This window comes from Panthera pardus, unplaced genomic scaffold (assembly GCF_024362965.1).
Source record: "Panthera pardus isolate Hobbes unplaced genomic scaffold, ASM2436296v1 HiC_scaffold_27, whole genome shotgun sequence".
Taxonomy (NCBI): domain Eukaryota; kingdom Metazoa; phylum Chordata; class Mammalia; order Carnivora; family Felidae; genus Panthera; species Panthera pardus.
Window position 1 is genome coordinate 32,916,539 of NW_026526843.1, and position 17,592 is coordinate 32,934,130.

General features: G+C 43.6%; 1 protein-coding gene across 5 annotated transcripts in view; it reads right to left on the reverse strand.

Annotated features, from left to right (window-relative positions):
- The window catches only part of PLS3 (plastin 3), a 90,218-nt gene that overhangs the window by 46,731 nt on the left and 25,895 nt on the right, over positions 1-17,592 (reverse strand). The window contains exon 1 of one of the 5 annotated variants that reach the window (XM_019426906.2): positions 12,433-12,534. The exons of the other annotated variants lie outside the window; for them this stretch is intronic. The gene's annotated coding sequence lies outside the window, so the exon portion shown is untranslated. Of the gene's footprint in view, positions 1-12,432; positions 12,535-17,592 lie in introns of those variants that run through there. 5 annotated transcript variants of the gene reach the window in all.

The following is a 17,592-nucleotide window of genomic DNA, read 5'->3' on the forward strand; positions in this document are numbered from 1 at the left end:
TTTTAGGCATCAGTTGTAGGTCTAGTTCCTGCCCTCAAGGAATTTACAGTCTGGGGAAGGCAACGTATAAATAATTATAATTGGACACAAAGGGAATTAGTGGCTGCAATAAAGAGATAGAAGGGAAAAGGCTCTGGAGACTTGGAAGAATATTCATTTCTGTTCAGATAGGCCAGGAAAGAGGTAGTTTTGTTCTTCCTGCAAAATTAGGAAATACTTAGATCTCACAGAAATGACTTCAAGGCAACCATTTACTTACAAAAGAATATTAACAGAGGGGTGCCTGGGTGGCTCAGTTCAGTTCAGCGCCTGACTCTTGATTTTGGTTCAGGTCATGATCTCTCAGTTCTTGGGTTCGAGCCCCACAGCAGGCTCTGCAGTGATAGCATGAAGCCTGCTTGGGATTCCTCTCTCTTTCTCTGCTTCTCCCTTGCATGTGCTTGCTCTCTCTCAGAAATAAAATGGGTAAATTTTATTAAAATATTAATACAGTTGGAAACTACACTTACGGTGGTGAGCATTGAGCAATGTATAGAATTGTTGAATCACTAAGCAATCTACCTGAAACGAATCATTATGTCAACTACACTTCAATAATAAAAATTTTAAAAAATCAATATGACTCAGCATTAAAAAAGACACCAGAATATACTTTCAGGTTTTAATTTTTTTTAATATTATTTTTGAGAGAGAGTGACAGAGCGTGAGCAGGGGAGGGACAGAGAGAGAGGGAGACACAGAATCCGAAGCAGGTTCCAGGCTCTGAGCTTTCAGCACAGATCCCGACTCGGGGCTTGAACTCACGAACTGTGAGATCATGACCTGAGCTGAAGTCAGGTGCTTAACCAACTAAGCTACCCAGGCACCCCTCCTTTCAGGTTTTCTAATTTCTTATTCTTGTCTAATTATCTCAATGAAAGCCTAAAGTGATTTCTTTTACACTATAAGGGAGCAAATATACCACCCCAAAATATGCCTCTTTGGCATATTATTTTCAGCTGGTTATTTTTAATAGCGAACACTGGCGGGGCTCTGGAAACTGAGAAGTTAACCTTTTGTACAAAATATTTACATTCCTAAGGGAACTCTCCATTTGTCCTAGCATCTCCCGGCTATAACAGGAAGAGAATATTGAAATCTCTAGAAACTCTTATTAATGGAGGAAGGCACAGTCTTAAATCTGCATGACAAGCTTATTGTTGTTTACTGCGCTTTTCCTGGTTACCTCCCATGACTGACTCCCCACCCCCAGCAGCTTCTTTTGTTTTTAGCCTAGAAGTGGTATTTAAAGTGGTAGCTTCAGCCATTTCAGAGAGGTGCTCAGTTTTCCAGGGTCTCTCCCATGGATGCAGGAGGTATATATGTTATTAAACTTTTTTTTATTTAAAAAAATTTTTTTAATGTTTATTTATTTTTGAGAGAGAGAGAGAGACAGAGCATGAGAGGGCGAGAGGCAGACACAGAATCCAAAGCAGGCTCCAGGCTCTGAGCTGTCAGTGCAGAGCCCGACAAGGGGCTCGAACCCACAAACGGTGACATCATGACCTGAGCTGAAGCTGGATGCTCAAGCGACCGAGCCACCCAGCGCCCCTATGTTATTAAACTTCTGTATGTCTCCTGTTAATCTTTATCATGTCAATTTAATCAGACCAGCCAAAGAACCTAGAAGGGCGGAAGAAGACATTTTTTTTTCTCCCCAACAACACCTACAACTCACAGGAGACTTCGGGAGGCACATCTGAATAAGAATGAAAAGAATTGGAACATGCATATGTCCCCAAAACAACATTTCCAGGCAAGATGGTCCAGGAAAACAGAATAGTTTAGGAGTTTCTCGCTTAAATAAACTCAATCTCGTTTATTTGTAATTACATAAAATAAATGCTACCCTGAGGCACCTGAGCCACTACTAAATACAAAGTCAAATTTAAAAGCCTTGCCATATATGCTTTAGTTGATAAAAGTCACAATTTTTAAAATAATTTTTATTTATTTACTTTTGTGAGAGACAGAGACAGTGTGAGCAGGGGAGGGGCAGAAGGAGTGGGAGAGAAAGGTAATCTCAAGCAGGCTCTGAACTGCCAGCACAGAGCCAGATGCAGGGCTCGAACCCACGAAACCGTGAGATCATGACCTGAGATGAAACCGAGAGTCTGATGCTTAACCAACTGAGCCACCCAGGCACCCGATAAAAGTCACAATTTTTATTTTATTTTTTTAAATGTTTATTTATTTTTGAGAGAGAGAGAGAGAGAGCCTGCGCGAGCGAGCAGGGGAGGGACAGAGAGAAAGGGAGACACTCAATCTGAAGCAGGTTCCAGGCTCCGAGCGGTCAGCCCAGAGCCCGACGCGAGGCTCAAACTCATGAACCCTGAGATCATGACCTGAGCTGAAGTCGGCTGCCTAACCGACTGAGCCACCCAGGTGCCCCTGATGGTATCTTTCTTTCCAGTTTATTTATTTATTCTGAGGGGGGGGGGGTGCTGCCAGGTAGGTATTTAACATTAAGGTTTTAAAAATTAAAATCTTACAAATTAAAATGACAGCAGCTCTATTTCTCTTCACGGGGCATTCCTTGAAATATGGGAAGACTTGGATGTGGGATCCGAAAAGGTCAGTGTCCCAGTTCTGCTGTTTCCTAGCAGTGTGTCCATGAGCAAGATTATTTAATCGGACCCTCAGTCTCCTCATTTGAAGACAGCAATAATAATACCTACTTCCCTCAGGTCCTCATGAAGATTAAGGATGGGATATGTAGGGCGCCTGGGTGGGTCAGGCAGTTAATCTCATGGTTCGTGAGTTCAAGCCCTACATCAGTTAGTGCAGAGCCTGCTTGGGGTTCTCTCTCTCAAAATAAACTTAAAAAATACAAAAAAAAAAAAAATGAAAAAGGAGGGCATATGTGAAGGCACACTGTAATATATAAATTATTCTACAGTAACTTCAGATCCTTGATGAAAGAAAACAGGGAATAAATATCTAGATCATTGTGAGAGGCTATATAAAAATAGGCCCAAGTTCTAGTAAGAACCTTTTAAATGGGATCTATGAAAAGTTATTCCATTTTCCCTATAAGTATTGACTACAGCGTCTAAAGATGTCCTTCATACCTAAAAATTCTAAGCCTTTAGTCAATATCATTTCAGAAGGAGGGGCCTAAAGAAAACCTGTCAGCCACTTTTCACCCATGACTCAATTTAACTCCTTCATTAAGGCCAGTTTCCAAATACAACTTGAAGAGTGGCCAGAAGACATTTTTAAAAAATGCAAATTTTACTTTAAGTATTTCAGGACCACTTTAAAAGACACCTAACAGCTTGTCAATATTGTCATTTTCCTCCCAATCTGCCCATTCCCCCCCCCCCCCATCAGCACTGAAAAATAAAAGGTCAAGAGGTAAAAAGTAAATTTACTTGCTGAAGTTTAACCTTAGGTTCTCGGTATGCGGTTGCCAGGCCAAAAGAAAAGGGTGACTTTTGAAAAAGGTCTTCCTCCCGAGTCTATCTTACCAACGAACTGAACTTTATTTTACAAGGGAGGGAGAGAGCGAGCGAGCGAGAGAAAGTGTGCCGTTTAAAAGAAAAAAAAAGATCTATATTTTCCTTCCATTTAAATGTAGCCAAATGAAATCCCAATCAAAAGTAAAAGCTCCCAGGGTCTCTGCATTTTTCTGAGTTCTCTCACTGTCCCAAATTCTGTCTCCTCCCTTGCTCCTATGCCTGCCTCCCCTAGGACCAAAAAACCACACAAAACAAAACAAAAACAAAAAAAAACCAAACCCAAAACAACAACAGCAAAAACAAATCCTCTCTCTCCCTAAACATCTGAGACAAAGGAAAACAGATTTTCAAAAAGGGGAATAAAAGAAAAAGCAAACAAAACCTTGTTTGTTTGTGTTTTTCATAAAAGGATATGGTGTACAACCGGGCCTGAATTCAGGGCGTCACCCATAGAGGAATCTTAGGCCTATGAAGTCATCCCTAATTACAGAGTTTGACTAACAATGCGGCAATTATGAAACCACTCCACTGGCTCGTTTAACTACACTTCAACCCTGAACACAAATCTTTGCTGAGAAAGGCGTACCGACCAGGAGCTACCTGAAACTATTACTCAAATTCTGAAAGGTATGTGGCGGAGATGAGGAGGGGTGCCTGTTTTCATTCCCTAAAGCGATTCACTTGAGGAATGCAGCTGACGGAATAATCTATTTACTAATCTTGGTCATCCGGGACCACGTGGGGCAGGAGGCCCGGCGCCCCGCACTGGGAAACTCACCCGTGGATAATCAGGAGTTGCTGATGAACTCTGGATTTCTTCTTCTCGAAGCCGAAAGGGAACTACGGGATAAAAGTGGGGGCTGGGGGTGGGGGGAGGCGATTCAACCCTAGACCCCGCCACACTAGCGTGCCAGGGAAACACAACTGGGAAGGCGAGGCAACAAAGGGTGGCCAGAAAACATGGAAGAAGACACTATTTCACAATAAGTGAAGGGAAGAAACCTCCAGAGCCTCTGCGATGTATGAATAATTCGAGAGCGGTCACCTTCCTTTGTCCACACCAGGCAGCGCTTTGGGTCACCCACACTTCACATACCTGTGCCCACAGAAACCGCCGCCCTGCCTCCTCCCTAGTTGGGCAAGTCAACAGCACTGGTCTCCAGGTCACGCGGGTGCTCGACCCTGAGCTAAAAGCCCCGCTGCTCTTACTAGGATTACTCAAGCTCCAAACCTGTATTTCCCAATGGCTTTCTAGATTTCAACTTGACTGTCCGTCCACCGCAGTCACTCACTCCTCCGTTCACATCCCAGCCTTCATGGAAGGCTTGGCAGGCACCAGGCTTGGGTTGGGTGCTGCATATGGAGAGAATTAGGACCCCAAGTCCCCTTCTCTTGAAGGGCTTACTATCTAGTGGCAGAAATAGAAAAACAGACACATGATATTGGTGCTACCTGGCTATTAGTGTTTCCTGAGTGGGGAGGGTCAGGAAAGGTTTTCCAAAGAAGACCTTTGGTTTTCTAGGTTTCTTTATTTATTTTTGAGAGCAAGCGAGCGAGCATGAACAGGGGAGGGGCAGAGAGAGAGAGAGAATCCGAAGCAGGCTCCGCACCGTCAGCGAGGAGCCCGATGTGGGGCTCGAACCCACGAACCACGGGATCATGACCTGAGCGGAAACCAGAAGGTCAGTGAGAAGGATCCCAGTCAGGAAAGCCAAAGCGCCTACGTTGAATTCGCTGCCCCCTTAGTGCCTTTTCAACTGCCTCTCCTGCCGCCTCAGCTTTCCCTTTCAAGTTGCCCACTTTCCTCCGTCTCCAGGGTTCCAGATCTGAGGCCGAAGTTGGGCCACAAGAAACAGAGGGAGGGTGAAGTAAATAATTAAGCGGTCCGGGTTCTCCCAGCATACCCCCTTTATTACCTCAGGTCCGGCCCATTCCAAAAGCCTTTTAGCTGGTCTATCGCCCCTCGTGTCCCTCCAATGCCATCTTAACACTGCCGGCGCCCTGGGGAGATGATCTACGACCTGTTCTACACGAAACAAAGTCCCACCGTTTATGCACGACACTCAAGGCCCCACACGTTTCTGTACTGATCCCTGCGTGTCTTTGCGATGTCACTTCCCATCACGTGCCCGGCACCCTCGACTCACTCGAGAAAGATACCGTTTCCCAAGCAGGCCACGGAGCTTCCCGTTCCCATTCCTTCTCCTCTGTGCTTCTCTCCGGTGGAATGTTCTCCACCCATCTCCCATCTGCCCTTCAAAAAGCACCTTTAAGGGAGTCTCTTCAGATTGAACCCACCTGAGAGTAACAAGCCCCTCTGCCCGGTACTGGCTGTGTTTTCTTCTTTCAGACAGCTCCAATTTTATTTTATTATTATTTTTTTAAATGTTTATTTAGTTTTGAGAGACAGCGCACGAGTGGGGGAGGGGCAGAGCGCAAGGGAGACCCAGAAGCCGAAGCCGGCTCCAGGCTCCGAGCTGTCAGCACAGAGCCCGACGCGGGGCTCGAACTCGCGAACCGCGAGATGGTGACCTGAGCCAAAGTCGGATGCTTAAACTCATTGAGCCTGCCCAGGCACCCCCGGACAGCTCCAATTTTAAATCTTTTGTTTTACTGTCACAGCCTATGTACCAATGTCTGGATGGGAAAATACTGTCACCACAAGGACAGCATTTATAAGAGAGCTCTTTGATGGAAAGGGCCATATCCCATTTTCATCTTCATATTCCCAGCCCCGATCGCAGTGCCTACAGAGTAGGTAATAATAATCATTAAGATAGTATAATAACATATCATTGTAAGCTTACATTACAGCTGACATTTACAGAAGGCTTATTATTTACGTGCATTCTGCTAAATGCTGTATATATATATATATATATATATATATATATATTATGGAAGTTACATCTCTCTAGAGACGTTTTTAGAAAAAAAAGTCTCTAAACTGGGTGATACTGTTATTCCCACTTTACAGAAGAGCAAGTAAGCTCAGAGAAGTTGTGTAACTTTCCCAAAGTCACACAGCTATTGAGAGGTAGAGCCAGGTCTCAAACCCAGGTCTGCCTGCCACTACAGTCAGGATTCTCAACCATTTTGCTATTGTAGACTCCTCCACGACAGCTTATTGAGTGAATTTCTTGCCCCCCAGCAAGACCATAACCTTTATCAGACTGGAAGTACAGCTCACTTATCTCTGTATTCACCACAGCACATAGAATAATGCACACAGTGCATTTTCAATACATATTTTCTGAGTCAAAAGTGGCCCACAGCTAGTGCCCACGACCATTTCGATCACGTTGGTCGCCCTTTAAGGAAGCTATCATTGCTTATGCCTAAAACGGCTTGTCTAAATCTCTGCCTGATATTTATGTCCTCTAGAGCGGTCCTACCAGGCACACTAACCAGTTTTCCACTTCCAAACACTCAAACTTGGCTTTTTTTAAAGTTTATTTTTATTTTGAGAGAGAGAGTGAGAGAGCAAGGGAGGGGGAAGAGACAGAATCCCAGGCAGGTTCTAGACTGTCAGCGCAGAGCCCGATGCGGGGCTCGACCTCACAAACCGGAGATCGTGACCTGAGCTGAAATCAAGAGTGGGACACTTAACCGACTGAGCCATTGAGGCACCCCCAAAATTAGCTTTTGGATCACAACCATCCTTCTGAACATGTCCTGTTAACTTTACATCACTACTGTTTGTTCTATCCGACCCCGTTCCTCCTTCCCTCTCTCCCACTAAGGACTCCTCTCTGTATCCACCTCTCACGTCGTCGGGTCCCGGGCGGAGGCACGACTCAATGTTTTGAGGGTAGTGCTAATTCCCAGCAAGCCCAATATCCAATGACTATGGAAGCTGTATTAGGGAAGAAACAAGAGCCTAGGGTAGTTACAGGATTTCGCCCAAGACACAAAGCTGTGCAGCAAATGTAAAATTAAAAGCGTGTGGGGGGCACCTGGGTGGCTCAGTCGGCGAAGCCTCCGACTTCGGCTCGGGTCATGATCTCAGTTTGTGGGTTCGAGCCCTGCACTGGGTTCTGCACTGACAGTGTGGGGCCTACCTGGGATTCTCTCTCTCCCTCTCTCTGTCTGCCTCTCCCCCACTCATGCTCTCTCTCTCTCTCTCTCAAAAAGAAATAAACTGGAGAAAAAAAAAAAGCATGTGTGTGAGTGGAGGTAATTAAGTATTCTTACTGTAAAAGCAAAAACACTGCTTTGTGGAAAGAAGGCCCACGCCTATTAGAGAGTATGGAAGATCATTGAAAAGCTCCTAACAAAAGTGACTGTGGCATTGAGAAGTATGCACAGTTATCAGAAAATGTAGATAGTGTCCCCTGTAGCCAATACTAACTTGTTCTCATTACTTAAAGGATAAGGGATTCACTAATTCTTGTATTGAAACCACTAAAAAGGATTGTGTAAAATATACAGAACACAGGTAACAGGTTCAGTAAAGACTGTATATTATAGAATTCTAAAAGTTCTTTCTTCAAAACATTAATGTTAAAACAGGCTGTAAATTCTTTTAAGTAGGCTCCACGCTCCAACGCAAGGCTCGAACTCACGACCCTGAGATCAGGGCCCGAGCTGAGATCAACAGTCGGACGCTCGACCGACTGAGCCACCCAGGCACCCCAAACAGGCTGTACTTTTGAAAAATCAGGACACAACTGCTTACCACGCCTTGTGGCACATTCATTTCCCCTATGTGACAGGCTTGTGCCTCACCGTATTTAATATTAATTTCAGCCTCTTAAATGCTAAGTACAGTGAAGAACCACTCCCACTGGATGGGTGCTAATAACTTAGTACAAACATAACCAAACACTCAAGTATCTGTGTGATTTACTTTTTAAGGATTCTTTTCATACGTAAGCCATCACTATGGCACCCATAGTTTTTTGTGGGTTTTTTTTTTAGTGTTTATTTATTTTTGAGAGAGCAAGGGAGGGGCAGGGAGAGGAGGAGAGAGAGAATCCCAAGCTGGGCTCCCCGATTCAGGGCTCGAACTGCGAACCGGGAGATCATGACCTGAGCCAAAACCAAGAGTCAAAAGCTCAACCGACTGAGCCACCCAGGAGCCCCGGTGTTCTTGTTTTGTTTTGTTTTGTTTTAGCGATTAGTTCTTAAACGTAACAGCTGATTTTTCTCAAGGAGCAAGCAAGTTGTCTGCCGTTATTTTTAGAAAACTTTAAGGATTTGTTGCTCTGAAAGTCAAAACAACTGAGCCAAACTCTAAATGCCCCCCAGACGTCACAGGTTCCTAGATCTGAAAGTTCAGGAAAGGTTCAAGCACGAAGAAGTGGTGACGGATTTTACTGTCGACTACTCCAGCACTTGAGCATTATTACAAACGGCTTCTGATGCCGATGCATTTGTACCGCGTACTTTATTCAGTGAAGCTGTTTTTCAAGCCTAGATCTTCTGCTAATTCTACTTGACACTGCAGCCACAAATTGGGAAAACTTAACAGAGGACATGACTAGGTGACCCCAAATGAAACTGACAGCATTTTCCCATGAGGCACTGTTGTGTATTCTGTTAGGTTATCCAGTACTGAGGACTACAGAGAATAAAGGAACTGGCTGACGGAACTATAACGCACTTGGATTAAAACAGTATGAACACAAAAATACATTGCTTCTGTGGCGCCTGGGTGGTTCAGTTGGCTGAGCGTCCGGTTTCCGCTCAGGTCACGATCTCCCGGTTTGTGGGTTCAAGCCCCGCGCTGGGCTCTGTGCAGCCAGTGCGGAGCCTGCTTGGGATTCTCTCTCTCTCCCTCTCTCTCTTGACTCCTCCCCCGCTTGTGCTCTCTCTCTCTCTCTCTCCCTCTCAAAATAAATAAATAAACCTAAAAAATAATTATATTACTTCAGGTAACACAGTATATCGTTTCAAGGACATTTGTGAAGTGACCTGAAAAACCTTAACTACTGCCTCCATGCTAAAATAGGTTTCAAATTCCAAGTCAATTGAGAAATGGCCTGTAGAAAGCTCACCAGTGACTCAAGGCTAACTCTGATCTTTTTAAATGAATGTTTATTTATTTTTGAGAGAGAGAGACAGAGCGTGAGTGGGGCAAGGGACGAGAGAGAGGGAGACACAGAATCCCAAGCAGCCTCTAGGCTTCAGGCTCTGAGCGGTCAGCACAGAGCCCGACGCGGGGCTCGAACCCACGAACCGCGAGGTCATGACCTGAGCCAAAGTCGGACGCTCAAAGGACTCAGCCACCCAGGTGCCCCTGTTTGCATTGTTTTAAAGGAGGCACAGCACTGGGGCGCCTGGGTGGCTCAGTTGGTTAGGCGACTGACTTTGGCTCAGGTCGTGATCTCATGGTTCGTGAGTTCGAGCCCCACGTTGGGCTCTGTGCTGACAGCTCGGGGCCTGGAGCCTGCTTCGGATTCTGTGTCTCCCTCTCTCTCTGCCCCTCCCCTACTCACACTCTGTGTCTGTCTCTCAATAATAAATAAACGTTAAAAAAATTTTTAAAGGAGGCACACCATGGAGTTCTAGCTGCTAGCCACTAACTCCCCTTCCCCAATTCCCGTAGCCTCTCCCCTTTCAGTATGAACATCTCCTTCTCTATTTCTTCCACTAGTCTGTGAGCTCCTTGAAAGCAGGGTTAGTATCTTATTTGACTTTGTATCTTGGCCCACATTAAGCACCTACTAAATGTGTGTTGAAGAAACTTTGATGGAGGCAAGTAGGGAAAGTGAACATACTTAAATAGCCTACATAGTTGCCTCCTGTGGTTTTAAAAAATGCAGTCTGTTAGAGAAAGCTGTGAACAAAGTAGTCAAGACATAATAATGTTCCCACATTCTTCACATGCAATTGCCTTATTAGCATGCTTTAACTATCTCCTCTTGTTTAATGCTTCAAGATACTACAAAACTACTCAAGATGTTTGCAGCCTGTCCTTTGAATTGAGCTGAAAGTCAAACAGAAAGTTTTGCTCCCCCCCAACACACACGTTTGTACTTGCTACAATTTTGACAATCAGGCAGCACAGTTCACCTTTACAATGACACACATCACGTGGCAAATCATGTTTCGACAGATCTGCAATTTCTAGGTAAAACTAATGTTTGGAAATAAATGTCAATTGCCCCCAAACTAAAGCTATGCTCAAATGTTTTATTATGAAAACGTTTCAATATACACAAAAGAGGAAACAGTACAATAAACACCCATGAACCCATCACTCCAGACATCTCATGATTTTGCCCTACATAGCTCTCTTAAGAAACAAGTTCATTTTCTGGAAACACCTCTATTCTATTCTAGAATCTAGCATTGGCTAGATTCGAATTGATCTTTTTTTTTCAAGTACCAATATCTAGGAGTCACTTAAACCCCAAAGGGTGGCTAATCCTGTGTCATTTCCTGGAGGCATATCAAATACTTCCATTTAAAGTAAACGTTGCCTGTCTTCTTTTTGTACTTAATAATAAAAAAAAAAAAAAGGATAAGATCTTGAAGTAATGGCTATTTAAAAATAGGTTAGTAACCTTTCCAATAATGGAAACATTCACTTCAATTTAGTCAGATTGAAGACATTCTTTAAATTCTTACCAGGCAAGGGTCCCACAGATATTTAATATATGTCCTTATCATAGTCGAAAAGCCCTTTTCCCTGTGATGGAGAATACTATCAAAGCCAAAGATAAAACATCACAGTGACACCTCTCCTTCTCCCATCTTTACAAAGCTAAGGTTGTATTAACTCCTTGGATTGAAACTGCCTTCTCTCCTTTTCAAAGGTCTAAGCCCGTCCATATTTCCTAAGTAAACATCAACACTCCCAAAATATCTGAATAATTCATGACAAAATGTCTCTGCTGCTGATGAAATTATTGACCTCTGAGGGGTATTCCCATTGTCCTTTCCTGTGAAAATTAACACTGAAGCCAAGGGCAACCTTCAGGTGTGTGTGTGTGTGTGTGTGTGTATGTGTGTGTGTGTGTATGGAGGCAATATATATATATGTATACACACACATATACACACGTACACACACATCACAAGATCAGACTAGTTAACTAACATGCTTCAATTCAAGGCAAAATATTATGATGTTACAACTCAAAAATCACTAGCGATACAATTTTAGCTTTGACTTTGAGCTAAACTGAAAGCCTATCTATTCGTCACTGGACGTGTCTCCTGCATTGTTACATACCCTGCGTATACGTTCTCAGATATAGCACTTGTTAACCGAGAAAACACTTTTCACTTCAGCTGGGTATCGGAGTCAGAGGTTTAGCTTTGTTGAAATAAGGAGAAATAAAACTTACACGATCCCCACCTGATGGAAACCCGGGACGAATACGTGGGCACCGAAATCACTATTACTACCACGATACAGTAACAGCACCAAAATTCCACCACCACCGATTTTCAGGTACCTTGTAAAGTATAAGCAAATACTCTCACAATGTTTGTCGTGAGTCATTTTATAAGAGTAGAATACTGGTCTAATCATGACAGCTACCTCATCTCCTTCACAGAATTCTGAAACACCATTTATGGCTCAAAGGCATCAAAGACATTTGAAATTCCATCCCCTTCACACACACACAAGATACAAAGTAATAGTTTCTGTCATTTAAGCCTTTGGGCCTCTAACTTGACAGATACGGGTATATAATGAAGATTTCAAGACCAATTTTTAAAAAAGCACAACGTCCCTAGACTCTGCCCCAAATGAAGAAAAGGCAGAATATAAAGAGACATTTGGAGACTCTCAAACTTCAAACATGTTTCTCTTCGAGTTGATTCTACTTGAATAAGTAAGGTTTCAAATGCATCTCCAAATGTTGAACTACCCAAACACAGAGGAAGAATTTCGAACTTTTTAAAAGGAAATTTCTGCTTAAATATCCAGTCATCTAAAAGTTAGAGCCTAACAAAATAATATGAAAATAGTTACCCTTCCACGACGACGAGAGCAAACCTGTTTCTTTCTCTCTGGCGGCACTAATAGAAGGAACCTCCCACGCCCAGAAACGCCAATCTGGAAACCCAACATTCTTCTTACAATTGCAACTTTAGAGAGCAAGTCATAACACTTCCTGCTAGAAAAGGAGAACACCCTGACAAAAGAGTGATACAATACTTACGAATCCCCTTCCTGACAGCCTCCTGGTATTTTGCCAAGTATTAGTAAACTCTAACTTTACGACATTAGGCAAAAAGTTAATTTTTAAAAAAATGTTTTATTGAGTTTTGAGACAGTGTAAGTAGGGGAGGGGCAGAGGATCCAAAGTGGGCTCTGAGCTGGCAGCACAGAGCCCGACGTGGGGCTCGAACTCACGAACCGTGAGATCACGACCTGAGCCAAAGTCGGATGCTTAACCGATTGAGCCAGCCAGGCGCCCCAGTGAAAGGTTAATTTTTAAAATTCCAGCTTCACTCAAATCTTGCAAGAGCATAGGGGAATTTAAAAGTTGGTTTAGGTCAAATAGCTACAACCCACATACCTATTTAGAGCTTGAACGTTAGCCAAGTAACCTGCTTATTTTAGAACACATGGAACCAGCTTCTCCCCAGTGCCCCAGTCACTCGTCCATAGGAAAGTACAATACTCAGAAAGGCAAATGAACCGTCTCAGACCACTTATGTTCTCCATTGTTCGTTTCAATCTATACCTAATCATGCCTTCATACAACATTTATGCTCCTTATGATAGGCGTTGTAGGCATTGATTGCAAGTATCTGTGTCTTGTTTTCTTTCGAAAATGTAAGCTGTTAAGTATAGGGATTATATCTTCTACCAGCATAGCACAAAGGAACTAAAGCCAATACTCGGCTGAACGGAATAATTTTGTATTCAGAGGCAGTGTCACCCAGCAGTTAAGGGCTATGTGAGTCCTTGGGCAAGTTGCTTAAGCTACTGTGCCTCTATTTTCTCCTCCAGGGATGGTCATAGTAACAACTTCCCCTAAGAATCACTTAAGACACGTTCAAAATTTAGATCACGTCCTGGCGCATGGTAGGCGTTAGGTTATGCGACACCTGCTATTCTTGTGATTGAAATTTGCTTTAGAGCCAATCAAGCGGTATCTGATCAGTAAACTGCTGAATTAAGCCACCAGGTATCTGAGGATGCCCATTAGGGGAGAGAACAGAAAATCAATAGGGGTACTGTGCTCAAGAGACCACTTCTAATACTGACACGGGGCAAGTGGATCGTTTGGAAGGAAATGGAGCACGGTGCAAGCATCAGGGTCTCAGGAGCGAGCCAGCCTTGAATTCCGTGTGACCTTGAACAATTCCTTAGCTTCTCTGAGCCCTAGGGTCATACCTGTATCAATGGAGCTAATTCCACATACTTCAGAGGGTTACTCTAAAGATGCGATGAGATGCAACAGCCAGAGAATACCATCTGCCCTATCTACCTAATATGAATCAAAGGGACGTAACAGATACTCCAGTCTTTTTGAAATAACGTAAAGCAACCCGAAGCATTTTCTGACATCCTGAATTCTCGAAAACAAGGAGGCAGCTCGAACCTGCGCTCATTCGTGACAAGGTTCAGGATGGTCCACGCTATGAGGCAGAGTGCTCTCCTGTCCTCATCAGGAACCGCCACGAGCCACCAGTCGATTACAATTTGCCTCCTTCACAGAAGCGCTTTCTTCCATCAGTCACAAAAACTGCGTGAAGTATCAAAAGGCAACAAATGCAGAACAGAAGGAACCAGAGGCTGTGTGTTTCCATCTGTCTCCGTTGCTGACTCACTAGGTGAAGCCTGTTCCACTTTCTGAAGTCTCAATTCCTCCATGTGTAAAAGCAACTCGCCAACACTTTGAGCTGACTGGAAGGAAGGAGGCACACGCATGCATTATCACGCGTTTTACCGACAGAAAACGGGGGCGCAGACAACTGCCTAAGGTAAGAGGACTGTATCAGTGCTGGATCAGAAATGTTGGGTTTTCCCAGTGTTACCTTTGCTTTGTCATACTTGTCCCTTCAGACCACTCAGATGGGTCTGTCTCAAGCACTGTTAACCTCTTCAATAATAACGCTACCTGGAATCAGCTTCCTGGACTTTCCCTTCCGTGGCCATCTGGATTGAATGCAAATGCTTTCTAGCTTTCTGAACGCTATGGCTTTTTTTTTTTTTAAGCTTATTTATTTATCTTGAGAGAGAGAGAGAGAGAGAACACAAGTAGAGAAGGGGCAGAGAGAGAGAGAGAGAGAGAGAATCCCAGGCAGGCTTGACGCGGGGCTTTGAGCTCACAAACCACAAGACCATGGCCTGAGCCAAAGTCGGACGCTTAACTGCCTGAACCACCCAGGCGCCTCAGTACAAGGACATTTTCTTAAAGACTGTTCTATCACATCAGTAGTTCAGCCAGTTTTAGTCTGTGGCCCATTTGGTAACCTAAATGTCTCATCATGGGGTATGTGTGGGTGTGCAGGGTCGGGGTGGGGAGGCGGAGTGCGTCTGTGCGTGTGCACGTCTGAGACTCCGTCTGCGAACAGAATCTCTGATTATACGGTGGGCAACAAAAGCTGGTTTGGGAACAGAAGACGGTGGCAAGGGTTGTGTAAGACGCTTCACGTGTTTCTAAGCAGGCCACGGAATGAAAACCACTTTTACACTGCATTCCAAATTCACCACGATGAGTGCTGAGGAAAGCCAATGGAAACCAACCTGTTTTATCTGCACGCGTAAAGCTCTCTCTCTCTCTCTCTCTCTCTCTCTCTCTCTCTCTCTCTTTCTCTCAGATGGTACAAACAAATCCATAAAGTTAAAAGTTCACACACACATGCACCTCTGAGCACACACACACCCCGAAGGGCGGAAAGGAAGGAAGGAGGCACACCCAAAGTTGCCTGAGCCTTTCACAGACGTATCAGGGTAACTTTCATTCAAACGTCATGCTTTCCACCCCGCCCAGTACCAGGTATATTCTTTCCATGTGTGACATACACGCTGGAGGCCTCTCCCACTGTGCTCGGTGACGCACCTCAGGAACACTGACCTATTGTCCTCTAATGAAATTGGATTTTACCCATCTTCGTGACTTACAAAGCAAACAAACAAATAAGAACACCCACAGTGAGTGAAGCATTGAAGCCAAGGGATCTTACGTCAATTACCATGCTGGGAACTGCTACCGTATTTTGGACTATACGGCAAAGTATAGGCAATTTACACCGGGAGGAGTATTAGGCACACAACCCTCCCGCGGCACGGATGTGTCCGTTTTAACAACCAAGTGTGTCTGGTTTGTGTTATCATTCTTTTCATACCTGAGGGGGAAATAAGCCACAAATATATCTTAATTATTCCAGTAATCCAAGGGATGTCTCCTCAGTAGTATTTATTAGCTCTGCATTTGTGTAAGAAAGTAATCAAGGTTTTCAAGTGCGGTGTCTTGGTACACGTTAAATTATACGCTTTGCCCTAATGCACTGAAACAAAAAATGGAAATAAATAGAAGGTAGATGTAAGTAGGAGTCCTCCAAAACTAGTCAGCGGAACTACAGACGGGGCGAGGAGCCGACTGAAAAGACGTCTGTTGGGGCTACAGTTAACAATACCGAATTGTATATTTGAAGTTTGCTAAGACAGTAAACCCGGAACGTCTCATCCTAAGAAAATGCCTACCTATGTGAGGAGCTGGAGGTTAACCAGCCTTTTTGTGGTCGTCATTTCACAATGTATATAAATATGCAATCATTATGCGGTACGCCTGAAACTAATGCTATGTTAATGTCAATTACATCTCAGTAACACTGGAAAAGAAGCCATCTGTGTTCTGTTCATAGCTAATAAAACCATATAAAGGAACAACTCAGACGTCCCACACTTTTCTATCCTGAGGGTCTCTCATTCAAAAAAAAAGAAGGAAATGGGAGAGGAGAAAGGAAAAGACTGGAAACAACAAAAACTCAACTCAAGAGTTTCCTGAATTTTTGGCCTCAGGACCTGAGGACCCCAAAGAGGTCTTTCATATGTAGGTTTGATCTATCAATGCATTTATCATATTAGAAACTACAACTGGGGGGTGCTTGAGTGGCTCAGTCGGTTAAGCATCTGACTTCGGCTCAGATCACGATCTCGCAGTCTGTGAGTTCGAGCCCCTGCATTGGGCTCTGTGCTGACAGCTCAGTCTGGAGCCTGCTTCGGATTCTGTGTCTCCCCCTCTCTCTGTCCTTCCCCCACTCGCACTCTGTCTCTCTCTCTCTCTCTGTGTCTCTCTCTCTCTCTCTCAAAAATAAATAAACATTACAAAAAAAAAAGAAACTACAACTGGGAAATCTTAAGATATTTATTTTAAAATAACAATAAACTATTATGTGTTAACACGAATAACATTTTTAACGCAAATCACTATATCCCCCCCAAAATGAGTGAAGAGTGTATTGTTTACATTTTTGCAAACTGCTTTATCATTTAACTAAATACAAAAACAGCTGGATTTCCATGTATGCTTCTGCCTTCAATGTTGTTTTAGGTTCAAGTGTAATGAAGAAAATACAGCCTCATATAAGATACATTGTTGAAAGAAGTGTTTTAAGAGCCCTTTCAGATAATTATGGATATTCTTCCTTGTAATGCTACAGCAAAACTTGAGAAGTGGGAGTTTTGTGAATGTTCCTTGCAGTGTGGAATCTGATACCAAACCTATGAATTTTTCATACTCTGTTACATTAAAATCCATTGGTCTACCTTGCACATTAAATGGACCTTTTACCCATGCTTGATTTTGTAACATCATGCACCGGTCATTTGGAACAATATTGTGTGACTGATGCACCTCTTCCAAATGTTGTCTCACTTCATTTTACGATACCCAATCAACCACTTTCATTAAAAATACCACCACTATGACTTCACTCACATGAGGACTTGAAGAGACAAAACAGACGAACATACGGGAAGGGAAACAAAAATCATATAAAAACAGGGAGGGGGACAAAACAGAAGAGACTCATAAATATGGAGAACATACTGAGGGTTGCTGGAGGGGTTGTGGGAGGGGGGATGGGCTAAATGGGTCAGGGGCATTAAGGAATCTACTGAAATCATCGCTTCACTATATACGAACTAATTTGGATGTAAATTTTAAAAAAT